Consider the following 21,179-nt stretch of genomic DNA (forward strand, 5'->3'; position numbering starts at 1 on the left):
AGAATGTAAATTTCTTCCTTAAATACAGCAAATTTCATTCAGCAAATCAATCTGGTGTTCGCCTTAGAAAACATTTTTGCGTCTTACATGGGTTTGAACAAAGAATTTCGAGTTGACTTCGAGCTAAAGCATCCTCTTAGCAAGTAATCTCCTAGTTGAGAATAGCAAAGTATCTTCATTGCATGCTGGAAATCAGCTCCTTTTACCTTTCGTAGTTGTCGCTTCTGGTTTTGCTATAATAAAAAGGAAACGAAATGCAGCTTTAATCGCTTAACATAGGTTGAAATAGGAACATTTGAGTTGACTTGAAGCTAAAGCGTCCACTTAGCAAGTAATCCCCTAGTTGAGAATAACAAAGCACGCTGATTGCATGCATGAAATCAGCTCCTTTTACATTTCGTAGCTGTCACTGCTGATTTTGCTATAATTAAAAAGAAACATAAAGCAGTCTTAATCGCAATGAATAGAACAGGTATTTGAAATGGCAACATTTAAAACGCCACGAATGTCAATTTGGGTTTTCACAAATGCATACAATATTTTTGTACAGTTGCGTTTTGATAGACTAGCTAAGCACGCTTTTATTCCACAAAGGCTTGCCTGCGTAGTGGTTTTACTATTAAAATGTAGAATAAGAGAATAACAGCTCATGTTGCGTTAGAGTAACAACACACAGAGATGCGAAAACAAAACAAATGAAATTCGTGCAAGGAGAGCACGTGTTTGAAAGCAATGTCTGTGAAGATAGTCACCGATCGACGTCATCATCATCGTCATCATCATCCTACGAACCCACGAAGAAACGGACAACGAAACCAGAAAGAGCACAAGAGAAACCAATCGTTATATTTCATTGAAATGTTCCAATACTCAGGGAAATGAAAGTGGCGGCAAATAGAAGTCCCTCTTCGCCCTCTTTCATTTCCTTTTTCCAGATAATTAAACATTTCAATTAAATCTAATCAACTATTCTTTCGATTTCTCTGGCATTCCTCTTTGCCTCATTGTTTCTTCGTGAGTAACCAAAAACACTGAATCATATTTGGCCCTCTCAAGAATAAATTAAAGAAATCATTGATTCATTAACTTATTCTCGCTCATCGGCTTACGTATGACTATATCCAGCATGATTGATGCTCCTCTTAGCAATCTCCAGACACCCCACTCCTGCGTTAACACAATCGGCGAGCAAATTTTCCAATCTCGTCACATCGCCTTATCCCCTGCCGCGTTCGGTGCCGCACCTCTTCGCATTCCGACACTGTACATATTAAACCCGTCGTGTCCTCTACGCATTACATGTCACACGAGATCGCATGGAGATCTCGTGTGACATGCACTCGTCCTGCTGCTGCTGCTGCTGCTCGTGTGCGTGTGTGTGTGTGTGTGTGTGTGTGTGTGTGTGTGTGTGTGTGTGTGTGTGTGTGTGTGTGTGTGTGTGTGTGTGTGTTTGTGTGTGTGTTGTTTGAATCCCACCGATGGCAACGGTTGTTGTGGTCGCACCGATGGTACGACCTGTTGGGAACTCGGCGCTGACGCCCGTTGTTGCACCTGGGTCGCAAGCCCCAAGGGTAGCGTTGGCCTGGCGGCCTGGGGTACAACTGGAAGCATCCGAAGGTCCCGGCAAAGCATGAGTCGACTGGTAACAACAAAACAACTTGTTTATTTTAACATCGCAAAGAGTTGGCGGTCAGGTTGACCGAAGTAGAGAGACGGGAGAGCACTTTTACTCAACAGAAGAAATTGGAGCCCTCTTTTGGCGTCCGGGGGCAGCTGCTTTTATACTCTCGCAGTTGAGGGCAAGAAGGAACCCCTCAATAGACGAGCACGTGATTGTACAATGAGATAAGGTGACGCATACTGTCGTAGCGCCGCCGGTCGGGCACAAAGACTGGGAGGAGAAGGTAACTCCTACTCTCGTAGCGCCTTCGGTCGGGCACAATGGCTGGGAGGAGAAGGAGACTTCTACTCTCGTAGCGCCTTCGGTCGGGCACAATGGCTGGGAGGAGAAGGTGACTTCTACTCTCGTAGCGCCTCCGGTCGGGCACAATGGCTGGGAGGAGAAGGTGACTTCTACTCTCGTAGCGCCTCCGGTCGGGCACAATGGCACATACACTCACACACGCACATGAAGACACGTGGCATCGGAACATGCCTGGACGCGCTTGGCGGGGAGCGTAGCGGCGACGCCGAACGGGCCAAAATGTCTGCCGCTTTGTTGCAGTCGCGCCGGCTAAACCGCGCGTCGTAGGCGAAACGTAACAGACCGCCCCGCCGGGGGAGGGAGATCCCGATGGACAGGGGACTGCATCCGCTGTCCGGAGGGATGTCGCTCGATGATGCTCATAACCGAAGTCGGGCGTCCCTCGACGTTTCTTGAGCGCAGCGCACAGAGAAGGCCTCGTTCTCTCGTTCAGGTTCGCACAGGACACTGCAAAGTGACTTCGGGAGAGTTCACATTCTTGTTCTCGTTCCCGGCAAGCGTTAGAACTACGCTGAAACTCAACCGCTCAGTCAGCAAGCACGGCACGACCCTCACTAAGCCCTGCCAGGCTCTTTCCCCTTTTATACCACTGCCTAGTTCCTTACAGTAGTCTAGCATCACTCAGAACGCGTCCACAAATTGGAAAATTGCACTAGAAAGCATATCATCACTTTGAAACACTAAACAAAAGCAATATGTTAAAAAATCCTGCCTCAGGAAGAAAAACATCAGTAACAAACAATTTTGAGGCTGATTCCTACGTTAGGGGCTTCGACTTAAGCCATCGGCGTTACCGTTGAGACTCCCCTTTTTGTAACGCACCTCAAAGGAATATTGTTGCAAAGCGAGGCTCCAGCGCAGGAGGCGGCCATTTTTGGGAGAGATGGTCAGCAGCCATTGGAGAGGGCAGTGATCCGTCTCAATGATAAACCTCGAGCCGGCTAGATAGCATGACAATTTCTGAACGGCCCACACGAGACATGCACACTCTTTCTCGGTGGCGCTATACGCCTGCTCACGACTGGTCAGCTTACGACTAGCATACAGGACGGGGTGTTCTACTTCTCCCTTTTCCCGTTGGCACAGTACAACGCCCATGCCTCGCTCACTAGCATCGCACTGAACAACGAACCCTTTTGTATAGTCTGGCGATCGTAGCACAGGCTGGCTTGTTAGGGCACTCTTTAGGGCGCTAAAAGCTCTTTCCTTTGTCTCGTCCCAGACGACTGTTTGAGGCTCTGTTTTTCTTAGAGCATCCGTCAGGGGAGCCGCGATATCAGAGTACCTGGGGATGTACCTCTGATAGTAGCCGGCGACACCTAAGAATGACCGAATATCGGTCTTCGTGCGCGGTTGTGGGAAGTCTCGCACAGCGGCCACCTTTATTTCAGAGGTGCGGCGACGACCCTGACCAATCACGTGACCGAGGTAGATAACCTCGGCCTGTGCTAACTGGCACTTAGGAGCCTTGACTGTCAAGCCCGCTTCGCGCAGGCGGGTTAGCACTGCCCGCAAGTGTGCCATATGCTCAGACCAGGATGCGGAGAATATCGCTACGTCGTCTAAATTCGGTAAAGGAAATTCTTGCTGTCCCCGTAACACTTTATCCATGAGGCTTGAAAAACAGTATGGCGCGTTCTTCAAACCAAAACTCAACACTTTAGGACGGAATGTTCCCATTGGTGAAATGAACGCCGCATACCTACTAGCCTCTTCTGTAAGTGGAACCTGCCAATAACCCCTGACAAGATCTAGGGTGGAAATAAACTGAGCGCTACTAACTTTCTCAAGGCGCTCCTCGATGTTAGGGATCGGATAAATTTGATCCTTAGTGATGGAATTAAGCCTGCGGTAGTCGACGCAAGGACGAGGTTCCTTGCCCGGTACCTCAACTAAAATCAAAGGGGAGGTATAATCACTCTCACCTGCCTCAATAACACCGAGCTGTAGCATTTTCTTTACCTCAGCCTCCATAATATCGTTCTGGCGGGGTGACACCCGGTACGCCTTGGATCGTACTGGCTCTGGGGAGGTAAGTTCTATATCATGAGTAAGTACAGAAGTCCTACCAGGCCTCTAAGAGAACAGACCTTGAAACTCTTGTAATAGCTGGTGTAGTTCGGTTTTCTGCTCAGGCGACAGCGGTGCTTTACTGATAAGGTCACTAATGACTTGACCGGTGTCTTCCCTGTTCGTCACTGAGCCTAGTCCCGGAAGCTCGACCGGAAGCTCTTCAGGAACGTTTACCATCATGCACACCACTGCTTCGCGTTGTTTATAGGGTTTGAGCAGATTACAGTGGTAAACTTGCTGTGCTTTCCGCTTTCCTGGCAGACTCACCACGTAGTTAACGTCCGACAGTTTCTGAACAATTCGTGCTGGGCCCTCCCACTGCACGTCTAGTTTGTTGTTTAGCGATGTGCGCAATATCATGACCTCATCGCCCACCTCAAAACGCCGGGCCCTGGCGGTCCGATCATAATAAACCTTGGCCCTCTGCTGGGCCTTTGTCATTGCTTCACCTGACAACTCCTGTGCCCTTCTTAAGCGTTCGAGGAGCTTAAGCACGTACTCTACCACGACTGGGTCGTCGCCCCTGCCTTCCCATGATTCTCGAAGCATGCGAAGCGGAGACCGAAGCGAGCGACCGTACACCAGCTCAGCTGGCGAAAACCCCGTAGCTGCATGCGGCGCGGTCCTTAATGCAAACATCACCCCAGGCAGACACAGCTCCCAGTCAGTTCGATGTTCAAAACACAATGCTCTCAACACGCGCTTCATGACGGAGTGGAGCTTCTCAACGGAATTCGACTGTGGGTGGTACACTGAGCTGTGTAGCAGCTTTACCCCACACCTTTCGAGAAAAGTTGTCGTCAAAGCGCTAGTAAACACTGTGCCCTGATCTGATTGGATTTCTGCAGGAAAACCAACTCGCGCAAATATGGACAGTAGTGCATTGACTATCTCAACTGAGCTGAGTTCTTTAAGCGGCACTGCTTCAGGGAACTTTGTCGCTGGGCAGATCACAGTCAAAATGTGTCTGTACCCCGTGGCTGTTACCGGCAGAGGTCCCACTGTATCAATAACGAGCCGTCTAAAAGGCTCCGTAATGATAGGTACCAATTTCAACGGCGCCCTCGATTTGTCCCCTGGTTTGCCCACTCGCTGACAGGTGTCACATGACCTCACGAAGTGGTCTGCGTCCCGAAAACACCCTGGCCAATAGTACTCTTGCAAGAGACGGTCCTTAGTTTTCTTAACTCCTAGCTGTCCGGACCACGAACCCCCGTGCGTCAAGCGCAACAGATCCTGACGATAGCATTGAGGCACGATGAGCTGATCGAACTCCACTCCTCTGCGGTCTAGATACTTCCGGTACAGGACTCCACCTCGTTCCACAAAACGCGCATTTTTCCTGGCGATACCTTCCTTGACATTGCAGCGTATGTTTTCTAGGCTACCATCCTTCTTTTGCTCGGCTATCAAAGCCGACCGGCTGACTTTTAGCAACCTATCAAGTCCGTCTGACGTAGGCGCGATGAGCAAATCTGCAGATAGCTCTTCTAACTTTCCCGCATCGGGATTTTCCTCTCCAGTATCTGGTGCCTTTAACGTTACATACTCAATTTTATTCAGTTCAGGCGTGCTCTGAATATCGGCTTGCTGCGCCTCTGACCCTTTTTCATTGTTCGATAACGTCGGCCCCGCAACTACCGCCTTTGCAGCGAGCTCCCGAACCTTCGATCTGGTTAAGGCCTGAACGCTAGCCTCACCAAACAAAAGCCCCTTCTCGCGCAGGAGGTGATCGGACCTGTTTGAAAATAGGTACGGGTACTGGGGGGGCAGCATAGATGACACTGCCGCCTCCGTTTCAAGTGCTCCGAAAGGTCCTTCAATAAGCACTTTTGCTACCGGCAGACACACGCTATGAGCTTCCACGGCTTGCTTGATCCATGCGCACTCGCCCGTGAACATATGGGGTTCTACGTAAGACGGGTGAACTACATCCATTGTAGCTGCGGAATCGCGAAGCACTCGGCACTCTTTCCCGTTCACGAGGAGGTCTCGCATGTAAGGCTCGAGAAGCTTCATGTTCTCGTCAGTGCTGCATAATGAAAAAAACACAACTTTTGGTGTTGTTTCCGGACACTGCGCCGAAAAGTGACCCGGCTTCTGGCACGTATAACAAACGCGCGCTCGCCTCATCTCGAACCGCTTTCTGCGTTTGGCTGCCGCCGTCTCTTTACGTTTGGTCGGACTGCTTTCACTCGCATCCTCACTACGCGTGTCCCCCTTTAATCTCATGGGTGTGAACTTCGGCCTCTCAAACTTCGAGCCAATTTCACCCTTTTGACCGTCCTTAGCTCCGCGAGCCCGACGCGTCACAAACTCCTCGGCTAGCTCAGCGGCTTTAGCCACCGTACAAACGTCTGGCCTATCCAAGACCCAGTACCGCACGTTCTCCGGTAACCGACTATAAAACTGTTCTAGCCCGAAACACTGCAGAACTTTATCGTGGTCACCGAACGCTTTCTCTTCTTTGAGCCACTCCTGCATGTTTGACATAAGCTTGTACGCAAACTCTGTGTATGACTCACTTTTGCCTTTCTCATTTTCCCGAAACTTCCGACGGAACGCCTCCGCTGACAGCCTGTACTTTTTTAGCAGACTCGATTTCACTTTGTCGAAATCCTCTGCCTCCTCTCTATCCAAGCGAGCGACTACGTCGGCCGCCTCGCCGGGTAACAAATTGAGCAAGCGCTGTGGCCACGTTTCCCGAGAGAACCCCTGCTTCTCGCACGTTCGCTCAAAGTTAACCAGGAACAAACCAATGTCCTCTCCAAGCTTAAACGGCCGCATCAGGTCAGTCATTTTGAACAATACTCGTTCTCCTGCACCGTGTGCCTGACTTCCATTACGAGCGCGTTCAATCTCTATCTCGACACGCTTCATTTCCAAAGCGAGTTGACGGTCACGCTCTTCTTTTTTCTCTTGTTGCTCTCGCTCTTTTTGTTCTTTACGTTCACGCTCTTCTTTTTCTTTCTGTTCTTTAATTTCGCGCTCTTCTTTTTCTTTCTGTTCTTTAAGTTCGCGCTCCTGTCTTTTTGCAGTCTCCCTCTCCTCAATGGTCTCAAGGCATTCCGACAGCTCGTCATCCTCAGCTTCTAACTCAAGAATAGCCTTTAGCAGTTCAGGTTTTCTGAGTTTGTCTGAGACATCCAGACCCAACTCTCTTGCAAGCTCCAGCAATTTCGGTTTGCGCAACGACTTCAAATCCATGGTTGCTCTGAATGCTGCTTTCTCTACTGCCTATTATTGTCTTGCCGCAAACTAACCCGGCAGCAACGACAACCACAATTACCAGCTCTGTTTCTAACACTGACAAAAGCCTGGCAAAGCTCAGAAGAAGAAAGTCCCGCACTCACCAAACCTCGCAGGCAGGAATTCAGCGCAGTCGTTCCGCTGCAGGCAACCAGTCATCACACAGGGCTCGTTGCACTGCTCCCGGATCGTTGTTGAGCTGCTCAGCATACAGTCAACTGCATCTCTTCGCTGCTGGCCTCCGTTGTCGCGATCTCACCGCTGGCAGACAGTTGTTTGAATCCCACCGCTGCCACCAGTTGTTTGAATCCCACCGATGGCAACGGTTGTTGTGGTCGCACCGATGGTACGACCTGTTGGGAACTCGGCGCTGACGCCCGTTGTTGCACCTGGGTCGCAAGCCCCAAGGGTAGCGTTGGCCTGGCGGCCTGGGGTACAACTGGAAGCATCCGAAGGTCCCGGCAAAGCATGAGTCGACTGGTAACAACAAAACAACTTGTTTATTTTAACATCGCAAAGAGTTGGCGGTCAGGTTGACCGAAGTAGAGAGACGGGAGAGCACTTTTACTCAACAGAAGAAATCGGAGCCCTCTTTTGGCGTCCAGGGGCAGCTGCTTTTATACTCTCGCAGTTGAGGGCAAGAAGGAACCCCTCAATAGACGAGCACGTGATTGTACAATGAGATAAGGTGACGCATACTGTCGTAGCGCCGCCGGTCGGGCACAAAGACTGGGAGGAGAAGGTAACTCCTACTCTCGTAGCGCCTTCGGTCGGGCACAATGGCTGGGAGGAGAAGGAGACTTCTACTCTCGTAGCGCCTTCGGTCGGGCACAATGGCTGGGAGGAGAAGGTGACTTCTACTCTCGTAGCGCCTCCGGTCGGGCACAATGGCTGGGAGGAGAAGGTGACTTCTACTCTCGTAGCGCCTCCGGTCGGGCACAATGGCACATACACTCACACACGCACATGAAGACACGTGGCATCGGAACATGCCTGGACGCGCTTGGCGGGGAGCGTAGCGGCGACGCCGAACGGGCCAAAATGTCTGCCGCTTTGTTGCAGTCGCGCCGGCTAAACCGCGCGTCGTAGGCGAAACGTAACAGTGTGTGTGTGTGTGTGTGTGTGTGTGTGTGTGTGTGTGTGTGTGTGTGTGTGTGTGTGTGTGTGTGTGTGTGTGTGTGTGTGCATACGGCCTCGCTTCCCAATATCTCCGACTTGTCTACGAGGTTTTCGCTGTTGGTCTCGAAATTTGTGCTTACATACCTGAAAAACCCTGAACAAAGTGAAATCTTCTGCATGGTGAACACACAAATGTTACTAACCCATGCTCATGTACAAAAAAATAGACCTTCTCAAGCAAAGCCCACATTCTATCGAACGCTGAGCTAACGCTATAAGGGCCACGAAGCCCCTAGGTATAGAGTAAACGCTCCATCAAGGGGCATCACTGTATCTTTTATAGTTTCTTTCTTGTCCTGATTTTCTTTTCTAGCATGTATGCGACATTGCTAGGAAGTGTATCAGAAGTGACGTGCAAGTGACATCATGTATAATAGACATTCTTAGTGACGCTGACAATCTTTTTTGTTCAATACGCAGGCAAGAAATCACTTACTTTTGTGCGTACTTTTAGTTTGTAAAGGAAATGATTCCTTTCGTTTTTATCCGCTGATGGTTTAAAAATATCCGCGTATATTAGAGAGAAAGAAACGTTTATTATACGAAACAGTGTCCCGAGCGAGGATGGGTATCACCCTAAGGTGGGAAGGCTCCTTAGTCCAGGAACCCTCTGGCTTCGACTGCCCTCTTGGCCCTGGCGACGAGTTGTCGTTGGTCTTCCAGGTCCCCGAGAGTTAGCTTGGCCTCTCACGTCTCGAATAGGTTGTTTGCTTCTATTGCTCGTTTTGCGTGCGTCTCTGGTCGCATTTCACTGCCTTCCTGCCACGGGCATTCCAGGAGCAAGTGTGCCAGAGTGTCGGGTACGTTGTAGAGTGGGCAGAGGTAGCCGTAGAGCGTCGGGTGGAGGCGATGCATTATCATTCCGTGCGTGTACGTATTTGCAGGCGTCTGAGGATCAGGCTTTATTCTCTGTCGAGTTTAGGGTGCGGTGGAGGGTACACTCGACGCTCAAGCCTGTAATTTTGCAATATGGCCGAATAGTTGGTGGGTACGGCCTCCGCCTCTTCTGTCGCGGGTCCGAGAGCGCGTGGGGAGAAGGGAGCCCGGCTGACGTGCTCGCGGGCAGCGGCGTCGGCCGCTTCGTTCCCCTCTAGTCCCTCGTGTCCGGGTACCCACGTTACGGAGGTGTACGGGAGCGGAGTGCTTCGTCTTTTTAGTATCTTGAGTGCATCAGCCGAGACGCGGCCCCTCAAGAAGTTTCTGCAGGCGGCCTGAGAGTCGGTGAATATAACCGCCGAGTCTGCGCATGTAGTGGTGGCGAGAGCGATTGCCATTTCTTCAACCGTTTCCGGGTTGCGTGCCTTGATGGTTGCCGATGCTAGCTCGGAGCCTTGGGAGTCTACGACGCTGAGAGCGTACGCGTTTCGATGCGGATACTTGGCCGCGTCGGTGTAGCGGGCATTCGGGTCATGCTTGAAACTTCCTTTGATGGCGTTGGCTCTAGCCTGTCTTCTACTCTTGTGATATATGGGATGCATGTTGGGCAGGACACGTGCGATGCAAACGCTCTCTCGAACGTCCCGTGGTATTCGCTCTTTCTTGTCCGTGTCTGCGACATACGTCTCGCTGTAGTTTAGGTGTCGCAGTACTGATCTTCCTGTGGGCGTGAGCTTGAGTCGTTCTAGCTGGCTGTTCTTGTGCGCTTCGGCGAGCTCTTGCCACGTGTTGTGGACGCCCATCTTAAGGAGACGTGATGTAGAGGCCATGGCCGGGAGTTGCAGGGCGACTTTGATTGCCTTCCTTATCATGATGCTGAGCTTTTCTATTTCACCGTTCTTTAAAGCCAGGTACGGCGTGCCATATGTGATGCGGCTGGTGAGCAGTCCTTGTATTATGCTTAGAGTGTCTTGCTCCTTGAGCCCGCTTCTTTAGCTTGAGATCCTCTTGACAAGGTGCGTGAGTTGCGAAAGGGTGCGTTCTAGTCTCGATAGGCTTGCAGCTCCCGATCCGTCTTTGTGGATGTGGAGTCCAAGTATTCACATGGTGTCGACTTTCGGGATTGTTGTCCCGTTGAGTGCGATGGTGGGGTCAGGCTCTTCGTAGTTGGGTGGTCGGCCTCTCGTTCTTGCTTTCAGGACGAGGTGCTCAGACTTCTCTGGGGCGCAGCGGAGACCGCAGTTTCGGAGATAGCTTTCGATGGTGTCGACGGCTTCTTGTAAGCTACTTTCTTGCCTTCCAACGTTCGTAGCTCTGGCCCAGAGCATGACGTCATCAGCATACATCACGTGACGCAGATCTGGTATGGCCTCGAGGAGTGGGGGTAGCTTGATCATAGCTACGTTAAAGAGTAGCGGTGAAATGACCGACCCTTGCGGGGTGCCTCTGTTTGGAAGTAGGAAGCTTTCACTGCGGATGTTGCAGATTCAGACTGTTGCCGTGCGGTCCATCAGAAAGTTTCTGACGTATGCGTAGGTCCTAGTGCCGCAGCCGGTGTCTTCGAGATTGTTGAGGATTGCGTCGTGGCTGACGTTATCAAAGGTTCCCTTGACGTCTACTGCCACCATGGAGTATTTGCTTCGATTGTTTAGGTGATCTAGAAGCCTTCTTTTAGTTGTAAGAGCACGTCCTGCGTTGAGAGGTGGTGCCTGAAGCCGAACATTGTGTATGGTAGGTGGCCGTTGTCTTCCAGGTACTGGATAATGCGATCGTGAACCATATGTTCGAAAAGCTTTCCCGCGCACGAGGTGAGGGAAATTGGGCGTAGGTTCTCCAAGCTGAGAGGTTTGTTGGGCTTGGGGATCATGGTGATGTCCGAGCGTTTCCACACAGCAGGCAGTTCTCCTTTCTCCCAGCACTCATTGCAGTAACGGAGGAGAGCCTCGGTGACCTGCGGCGGTAGGTTGCGTAGGTGTTTGTTGACGATCCGGTCTTGGTAGTATTTCTAGTCAGCTTGGATAGGACTACGTGGATTTCGGCTTGCGTGAAGGTCGGTCGAGTTCTGGATTCGGTTTTCCAGAGTATTCTTTGCTGCGAGTTGATGCAGTAGAGGATGCGTCTCCGCATAGTTTCTTTTGTAGTTCTCGCAGGAGGTGTTCTTATCCGGCGTGGTTGTGGATAAGACTGTGAAGATGTTGCTTCTGTTTCGTTTTGGTGGGTTCAGTGGCCAGGAGTGCGCGTAGGATGTGCCAGGTCCTCTTCGTGCTCAGAGCCCCTGTAGCTTGTCACAGAAAGCGTGCCAGTTCTGCCTGGCGAGGCGGTCCGCATAGTCTTGAGCCTGCTTGGTAAGGAGAGCGATACGTGTTTTTAGCTTTCTGTTAAGCTTTTGTCGCTTCCATCTCTTCAGGAGGCCACGTCTTGCCTCCCGGAGATGGAGGAGGTGCGCGTCGACCGCGGGTGTATCGGCATCAAGTTGTATGATCTTGGTGTAACGTTCTGCTGTGTCTAATACATTTTTGAGCCACTCGTCAATGTCAATTAAGCTTGCTCCGGAATCTAGCTTGTCCCTAAAGGATTTACATTCGGTTAGCCGTGCAATTCCGGTCTTGGTCTGTTTACGGGTGTGTGCTACATCTAAATGGAGGATATGGTGATCGCTACCTAAGGTTTTCTGGAGGCGACTCCACTCTGTCCAAGGGACGTCCGCAGTAAAGGTTAGATCGGGGTTTGTGTCCCTGGAGACGCTGTTTCCAATTCTCGTGGTCTGGAGAGGATCATCCCAGAGGGTGAGTCTGTGTTGCTAGGCAGCATCATGCGCTCTAGCACCCTTCTTTGTGGTGGTATGATAGCCCCATGCCGTGTGCGAGGCGTTGAAGTCTCCCACTATGACGAGTTGGTGTCCATTCGTGAATTTCCTGATTTTTCGCACAAAGTGATCGAAGCCCGGTAGCTGGTCGCGAGGCGGGCTGTACACGCTGGCCACGAATAGACTTTTCGGCGTCTTTCGTTCCGGTAAAACCTCGATTTTGGTGTGTTCGGTCTGGGTGTTCTCTACGTCACGTTTTTGGGCTGTGAGAGTTTTCTTCACCAGTATGGCAGTTTGTCGGGTTTCTGCATATGTGGCTTATCCTTGCAGCCGGACGTTCTGCGTGTTGGTTTCCTGTAGTGCTATGACATCGGGTTGATTCAGCTTGACGAATTCTTGTAGATTGGCGTCTCGAGTGCAGTATGATCGACAGTTCCATTTTCATATGCGTATAGTTGAATGCTGGTTCTTTGCCTTGTGGTTAGGGGTCGCCATCGTCGTAGGACTCGAATTCGCATCGGCGATCGCGAATGGGCGAGACCGAGTGAGAGTCGCTGTGGCTGTTCGCCCGTGCCTTCTTCCAAGTCGTGTGGCGCGAATTGTCGAGCTGTGCTTTAGTGATGTAGTTGTTCTTTACATGCGCGATGAAATTGCTGAGCTGTGGTGCGATCCCATCAATTTTGGCGTTTAACGTGGCGATCTTGTTTTCGAAGGTAGCGGCTGTTCTTTCGACTGCTGATTGGACAACTTTTTCCATTGTGGCGTGAATGTTCTTCATAAAGGCTTCTTGAAATATCAGGCACCTTGCATCTACTATGGCTTCAGCGTCGGCCTTGGTCAACGTCGTTCCCGACTGTCTGTTTATGTTTTCGAGCTCCTGGCATTTTTGATGCAGCTTGTCTGTGAGTTCTTGTTGTTCTTTGCATTTTTGAAGCAGTTTGTCGGTGAGCTCTTGCTGTTTCTGTTGACAGCGGAGTAGCTTGTCTATGAGGTTTTGCTGGCTTTGCAATTGGCTGTGCTGATTCTGCAGTTTGCTCTGCTGGTTCTGCTGCTTGTTTTCTAGGACCCGTATGACTGCCGCTTCGGCCGATACATCCAAGCTGCTCGTACCACCCGAGTCGCTCGAGCCGTTTACCGCATCGACGTAGCTCGCACGTTTGACTGAGCGGGAACGTGAGCGCGAAGCACTTCGCAGTACTGGCTTGGAGCTGCTGCGCCTGGGCCAGCTGCGCGCACTGACACTGCTCGAGCTGGTGGCCGAGGTGCCCAGCTCCGGGAACTCTTCACTGCTTGAGCTCCAGCGGTTGTCTATTTCTTGTAGTCTGTTAAGGCGCTGTTGCCGTATATTGTAGGGTGGAGGGCTTCGCTTCAGTCTCTTCTTGTACTCTGTACTTGCAGTTTCGTGCGCTTCTCCGCAGAGCTTGCAGGTCGGTTTGCAGTCATGGTCTTGTGGTTGTCCAGTCTTGCCGCACTTGTAGCCAAATCTGGGATGGGTTTCGGACAGACGTCTTGGCGGTGTCCCGTGTTGCCACAGGTGCGGCAGTACTGCACTGACTTGCGATATGGTCTGCAGTGGAAGTCTACGCTCTTGAAGGTGATGTAGTAGGGAACGTGCGGTCGTTCGAAGAATACGACTGCCGCGGTCGACTGACCCATCATTCGGGCGTGAAGGATGGTGTATCGTGCCGGTGCTCGGATTCCTGCCATAAGTTCTGCGGTGCTTGTTCCTGGTATGAGGCCATTGATGACGCCTCGGGAGACGTCGTCAGGTTTTCGTATGTTGCCTTTGACGTTGTGGTAAGTGCCTCCGAGCTGGATTCTGTTGATGCTGACCAGCATCTTGGCGTCTTCCTTGTCGGCCGTGCTTGCGATGATTAAATTTTCGATTCTCTGTACTTGTACGCGTACTTTATCATTAAAGTCCGCTCGCTCTACCGATGACGTGCATGACTGCGACGGTATTCCATTTGGCGAGGTCGAGACCTGCTTGCGGGCGGTAGACGATCTTAAAGTCGTCAAGTGGCAGGGGCGGCATCCTGGGTCTGCGTTGTTGCTGTGAAGGTGCTGCATTGGGCGTTTGCTCATCGGTTGGTTTTTTTTGCCGGCGTCTTTGAATACGAGGTGTCCTTCTTGGCTTTCTTGTTTCTTGTGATCCAGGCGCTTTCCGCTTCGATTGTGCGGCCGCTTTCTGCATCATAGTTCCAGGTACCTTCCCCGGTGTTTTCTTCCGTCCGGTCAGTTTGCACTGCATTTGCTTCATCTTCTTTCTGGTTTGACACTTCGCTTTGCACTGTTTGACACTTTGCAGCAGCTGCTTCTCGGCTCATCGTAGGGGCTCTTCGCCGCGGCGTGTGGGAGCGCTCGTGTGCGCGTGCTCACGCGGCGCGCGGCGCGAGGGTGTTTCTGCCGATGAGATTGCGGGAGCTGGTCCTGGCGTTAGGCTTAACCGGGCGGGCGGGTGGTCGTCGGGAATAACGCTTGATATCCTGAGATAAAGTGCACTCACCCGAAAGTCGCTAGTGTCCGCCGGTTACTCTCGTCTTCCCGGTCGCACCGGAGCAAAACTTGGGTTCGTCACTGGCCTTGTTCCGGGTTGAGAAGCACGAGAAGCGGGAGCCCATGCGAGACACTGCTGAACTCCACGGCCCCCTGGCGGGTTTTCCCGCCTATATTGAAAGCTTCGCAAACTAAGTTCTTCATAGGTGACTGGATATATGGAATTACCCAATATATAAACCGTCTTCAGCAGATAATTATGTTGGCTACAAATGAGCTTCACTATAACCTCCTATTCCTGCCTCTTATGCAATAAACGGGCAAAAGAAGCCCGATTTGATGGGGAACGACAAGTTAGAAGTTAACAAAAAAAGCGCAATTTCAGTAAGCGAGAGCTGACAGAAACAGATAGGGTGATGCAATTTGTGAAAGTTTCTAATACTCCGCCTATATCAAAACCAATATTTCGAACCCGGCGTATCATCGCACGTTTTCTGCGGTCTCGAAAAATGTAAGTGGGAGAGAAAGGAAACGTTGAAATATGCTTACGACCGCACATCACGCCGTTCGTGTACTCGCTGCATACCCTTCCGAGTTTCGCGCATTTCCTGTGGATTTCTTCGCTGCACTTCTTGTTCTCTGTATCTATCGAGAAAGGAGGAAAGAAAGAAAAGAGATTTGGTGGCTTCATTAAACGTAAGAAAGGAGAGAAAATTAAGTTTCGCTCAAGGGATTCTCGGCGAACCTTGAACGCGGCAAAAAAGAAGCGTCCTTATATACGAAAGGCCTGCGTCGGACAACGCAGCTTCATAATATTAAAATGCGACGAGGAGAATTTACTCACCCTATAATGGTTACGGTTGCTCCTTTTCACACGCGAGCAATAAAAAAATATCCTAAGAAGCAACGTCACAATCATGGAAAATCTAAAGCGAAGTGAGCTAGAGAAAGAAGGCGTCTTGAAATAGCTCGAGACCCACTGAAACACATACAGGGACAAAAGGATGGTAGGACACGTGACGTCTTCTTACCGAGTCCCGAGCACACACACGAGGTTGCGATATATATATATATATATATATATATATATATATATATATATATATATATATATATATATATACACGCGCACAAAGGAGCAGCAGTCATCAACTGCTGTGTCTGCAACGTGCAAGATGCACAGGGATCAGTGGGACGCACATAATACAGACAACAACCGCAAATTAATGCATACAGTGAAAGCGGTTCACAGGTTCACGCTTGCGTAACTCTTTCTACGGTTTTGGGGCAGTGCCAAAGAAAGTTAATCGCATTGCACTACACACTGCCTAATGGTATTTCGAAGTTTACTTAGGGTACATTTAAGGGAAATGTACCGCTCGTTTTCTTTTTCTAATGTCATGCGGTAGCAGTGAGTGAGTTACGTGTCTGTCAATAACTAAAAAAGAAAGGTTTGTGAGCTTTTGTCAGTGATGGTTTGCAGGAAGGCTACATTTCACACGTTTTAATGAAGGGCATCATTGACGCTAAGCGGAATTATGCTTTTTTTTCTGAAGGATACATTTCAGTGGTTCTTTTGCCATCGCGCGTGACCTTAAGTATAGCTGCATTTATTCTCTATTTTATTCAGGAGGTGTTTCTCAGTCCTACGGCGTTCTACCCGTGTCATCGGGACTGTCGCTCGCATTTTTGGGTCCTTTCTTTAATGAACAAGGGTCTCTGTGCAGAGATATTTTTTTCTCCGGAATCCGCCTTCGGACGGTGCAACAAATCACTATGACATCGTGTTGTGTCCACCGATCTGCATGGAATCAAATTTATTTTCAAAAAAGAAAAGTTGCCGTTTCGCCAGAAATGCAAAGACGCATTGGTAGCGATGGTAGATCATTAGAGAACTACGTGAAGTAAGGTTCTTAGTTTTATCGGCTTATGAATTGCAGTAAAGGTGCGCTTACTAAATAAATTAACAAGCACGGTGGCGTGCGCGAAGACGTAAACAGGAACTGGTCTTGCTCGACGACGGCGGACCCTCGGTGCCACAACGCTGGCGCGACGAAGAGAGACAACATCTGTGAGGGAATTCATTTCAAGCTGCCTCTCGCTTCAACGCCCACTAGGTGCGTGAAAAAAAAACAGCACAAACGAAGCCACCAGCCATCTCAGCTCGTCTAGGCTTTGCGCACACTGCAGTCTACCACCAATAGATGGCACGCGCCATCGGGCGGGAAAAGAAAACGCGTGCTAAGCTGCCGCGCCCTCTTCCATGCGCGCTCGTGAATACACGGTGCGCGTCCTCCCCTCCCCTTGCCCCAGGCATGCGCGAGAAGACGGTGCCCACCAAGCCACCATCTCTCTCGGCTCATTCTCTTCATTCTCCTCTCCACCATCTCTCTCGCACCTGCAGCATATAGCTCGCGGCCATAATTTTATCGCATTTGGACTCGATTGGGAACCTCACGGCGACGCCGATGACGGCGCCAAAATTCCTCGTGGCCTATTCACGTAATTGCAATCGCAACAAGGCCTATTTAGTTCCTACGCTTGTAACTTTACCCGCATATCTGGTGATGGCGGTGGTAGTGCTGGTGGTGTCCCAGCAGCCGAGGTTAGCCTAGTATGCTTAACTGGCAATTGTTGCGCCGGAGCACCTCACACATTGTTAGCGAGGGTGGGTCACCATTCCTTGACCAACCCCGTGTCTCGAAGTAAGACACTCAGCAGTTGTACAACTCTCCCCCTGATTGCTGCAGGCCCTTGAGGAAACGCTTCCTTTTCATAACTCGCGCATGTAGGACGTTTCTTTGGCAAGTTGTGAAAACCACCTTTCACACCTCGTCAAACTGTGAGTGGAACCACATGGAGCGTTCCACATTATCAGTCGCACCACGTAGAGTACAAAGTGGGGAAACAGATCGCCCAGTCCTGAACACAAAGCCTGGATGTAAGCGAAGATAGTTCTATATAACCAGGCACGCAAGGGTCGCACCTTCGTGAGTAACTCGTTGAACCACACATGCTTCGCGTGCATTTTTTGCGCAGCGCCCGAAAATAATTACAGACTATGTCCTTAGTTTGCTGCGAATTATTTGGTTCTCTCCGTTTTGGGTCACGGGACAGCACCTCGCACGCAGAGGTTTCACGTTGCCGCAGAGGTTTCACGTTGCCGCCAATTCTAACTTACGACGGGACCCATTGGCATTCCAGCTTGAATTTCACCCGACGCGGGGGCTTAGCGGCTATGGTGTTTCGCTGCTAAGCACGAAGTCGGGAGATCGAATACCGGCCGCAGCGGCCGCATTTCGATGGGGCCGATATGTGAAAACTCCCATGTTCGGTGTACTGGGGGCACGTTAAGGAATCCCGGGTAGTCAAAATTGTTCCAGAGCTACGGCACTATGGCGTACGTTATGATGATATCGTGGTCTTACACTTTAAACCCTAGAATTTTTTTCACCTTCAACTCCCTGCTCCTGAGATCGTTAAGCACCGTCAGAGATTGCCGAGTAAACATTTTTTGTGGGAAGCAACGATTGAGCGTTGTAGTGCTGACTTTGTGCCTGGGAGCGTCACGGCGAAGTGTGCAGAATAGAACCTTACTTTTTGCAAAGCGGTGCTTAATGCAGCACATTTTACAGTTTTAAACGAAACTAAGCGACAGAACTGACCGGACCATTTCAAACGTACAAGGTATCATTCTCGTCACCTGCCAGATTGCTTTCAATTTTCAGCCCTACACGGTTTTTCTTTCTTTGAGTAGACGGGAATGATTTAAGGTAGTGCATTATCCATGCTTCAATTTTTTTTTGCGTTTTACGCTTATGCGTTTCAGGTTACAACAGAACTGCTTGTTGGTCTAGTTGGTGCTTGCTAAAAGACATGTTTTTTGCCGCAATTGAACACTCACAAAAGAAAGACACATAAAGACAACACAGTTTTGAGCCTGTGTTGTCTTTATGTGTCTTTCTTTTCTGAGTGTTCAATTGCGGCAAAAAACATGTCTTTTAGCGTTTCAGGTTGCCACCGGTTGTGTTCGCAATTACACCTTCGTTTTAAAGTCGTAGAGTTATTCTCAAATCTGGTTGCTCACCTACGCATACAGCCACTTTTCCAAGGACTGCTTCGCACTTCATGCCTATATCATGGCAAGTTTGCTTCAGGATGTCGTTGCACGGTTGCTTCTTCTTTTCTGTGCGAGAATGAAAAATGAAGCAAACAAACCAACAAACAAGCGAGTAGGTGAAAAGTTGATTTGGCGCGAGAAGTGCAATGACGCTGCGCCACAGAACAGGCACCGAAAGCGCCCTGAATCAGCTGTGATCTCTGCAGGACTAAAAGATAATTAAGGCTTACCCACGCAGTCGGCAATCTCGTTTCGCATGACACAGTCCTTTCCTACCTGGGCGCAGATCTGTTTCGCCCTCTCGGGGCAATGAGAAGGACCTGCGTGCGACAAATTTGTTTTATTATGAGCTGTGAAGCCCATGAGTGCCCGATGAGTGGCTGCGAGGATCGTGAACGGCGGAGTATTATCAAGCATGCACACGTTCTCACTACCAAGCGTAGTGCTAGAAAATATTGTAGTAATCCGACGAGAGAACATCCACCGACCTACTTAACAAATTTCGAAGCCAGATCGCGTATAGTTAATGGGATTGAGTAATCCGGTGCCCTGCATCGGAAGAGCGAGAGTCGATTGCCACGAGGGATGCTGCCCCAAAGCTTGCGGTGAAAGTCGATGCAATAATTCGGCGAGTTTGCCGAGTTCGTCTTATTTTACAACGAATTTGAATCCCCGAAAAATAATATACAAGAAAGGACTTTTTTAAATAGCGCTCAAGAAACGCTAAGTTCCAAACGTGAGTTTTATTGACGTGGTACCGTGGTTATAGTAAGCGTAAAATATGACTCTCATCACTCGAATTACATATTCTCTTTCGCTACACATATGAAAACTTTGGGCCACTTCTCGTGAAAGTGAATGAATGCGTCTGAAACAGGCGATGTGCTATGGAAAGGTGGCAGTGAGAAACCACATAATCTCTCCGATGTAATCGCAGAAGCAGAGCAAGTTTACAAAAGCAAGGTCCAGTTTTGAGAAGTCTAGCCTTGTGATCAAAGATTGCGCTGCTGTCAGTGTTGTCAGCTGAACGAGGCGCTTGCAAATATTGAGCATTACCTTCATCATGCCGGCTACTTCGGAGACCTCCCTTTCGGGTAAAAACTCTTGAACTCTGGCCGTGACTTGGTCATAAATGCAAGTTTCCATAATTCTAAGACAATATGAAATTCCAGCCGTAGCCGCTTAGTTACAGCAGTGGCCTGTCATATGCCTTTTTCAGCGCTTTGTAGAATCGGTGTTCGTGACACACCCACAGTGTGTCACGAAGGAGACGTGATATAGCGAGAGCGCATCACACCTATCCTTAGCTACACTCGACGCCCTCAGAGCTGGTGTGCTAGAAATTGTGTATATATATATATATATATATACATATATATATATATATATATATATATATATATATACATATATATATATATATATACATATATATATAATATTTCTAGCATGCGAATAATGAAGAAAAGCGAACGATGATGCAGGGGTTGATTGCGCCAAGCAGAACAGCGCAGCCGAGGACACTTGCACTGGGCTGCGCGTTACGCGCATGCGCATTCACTTGACCATTTCGCCAATTGCGCCGATCATCCCGGTGGACGCTCGCTCGACAGTGTTACAGAATTTCGATGGTGTACCCTGGAACAACGCGAAATCTTCTACTGTCGATGCTGGTGACGGGAATGCGGCGAAGTTCCGCTGAAGCCTGTGACTAGCCGACTTGTTTATAGGTATGTTAGTAAGCACGTGAAACAACTAGTTGAAAGGAGCTGTCGCCACCTGGTGGGGGGGGGGGGAATTTACAGCGCTTTTTGCCCAGGCAGGCTGGTCCCAGTAAACGTGAAAGGTCATCGTACGCGCGGCACCGCGTGTTACCGTGCTGATTTTCCGGCAGGGACTTTTTTACTGAGCGTAGTTACAGTGCTACTACACTTCAAAGCATCCGGTTCAAAACGCTAGCACTGCGGTCCGCATTGCGAAGAACCATCGAATAAATCGATTTCAGTATTTAAAAAAGAAAATGTTCGCAGTGTATTCGCGAGATACCTTTTTACACGCGTCACTGCCCCCTTCCCCTTCCCTCTATGACTGAGAATTTCACGAAACTTACGTGCGGTTGTAGCCACAGTAGTTGTCGTTGGAGCTGCAATAAAATAAAACCATTCACGCACGGCTTAAACCCTTTCGCACGCAGAGTTACCAGCGCCTCATCAGTAAATGTACGACCACACGTAGCCTATCAGCAGATGGTGTTGTATAAGAACATTGCTAGAGCGGCATGTCTGCAAATGACTATCGGCTTGATAAAAGCACATATAACTTGCTTTACTTGATTACTGATTTTGCTGAAAATGTACCTACTACTTCTTAAACTAAAACCTCTAGGCTGGACTAGA

At 49.7% G+C, this 21,179-nt stretch overlaps 1 long non-coding RNA gene across 1 annotated transcript; it reads right to left on the reverse strand.

Annotated features, from left to right (window-relative positions):
* Nucleotides 1–206: 206 nt before the first annotated feature.
* Nucleotides 207–18,839, reverse strand: LOC142589510 (uncharacterized). Its single transcript, XR_012829861.1, has 3 exons — nt 18,751–18,839; nt 15,213–15,308; nt 207–233 (listed from the first exon to the last, which is right to left on the reverse strand). It is a non-coding gene; the product is annotated as an uncharacterized LOC142589510 (long non-coding RNA).
* Nucleotides 18,840–21,179: the final 2,340 nt, after the last annotated feature.

Source organism: Dermacentor variabilis, chromosome 8 (assembly GCF_050947875.1).
Source record: "Dermacentor variabilis isolate Ectoservices chromosome 8, ASM5094787v1, whole genome shotgun sequence".
NCBI lineage: Eukaryota > Metazoa > Arthropoda > Arachnida > Ixodida > Ixodidae > Dermacentor > Dermacentor variabilis.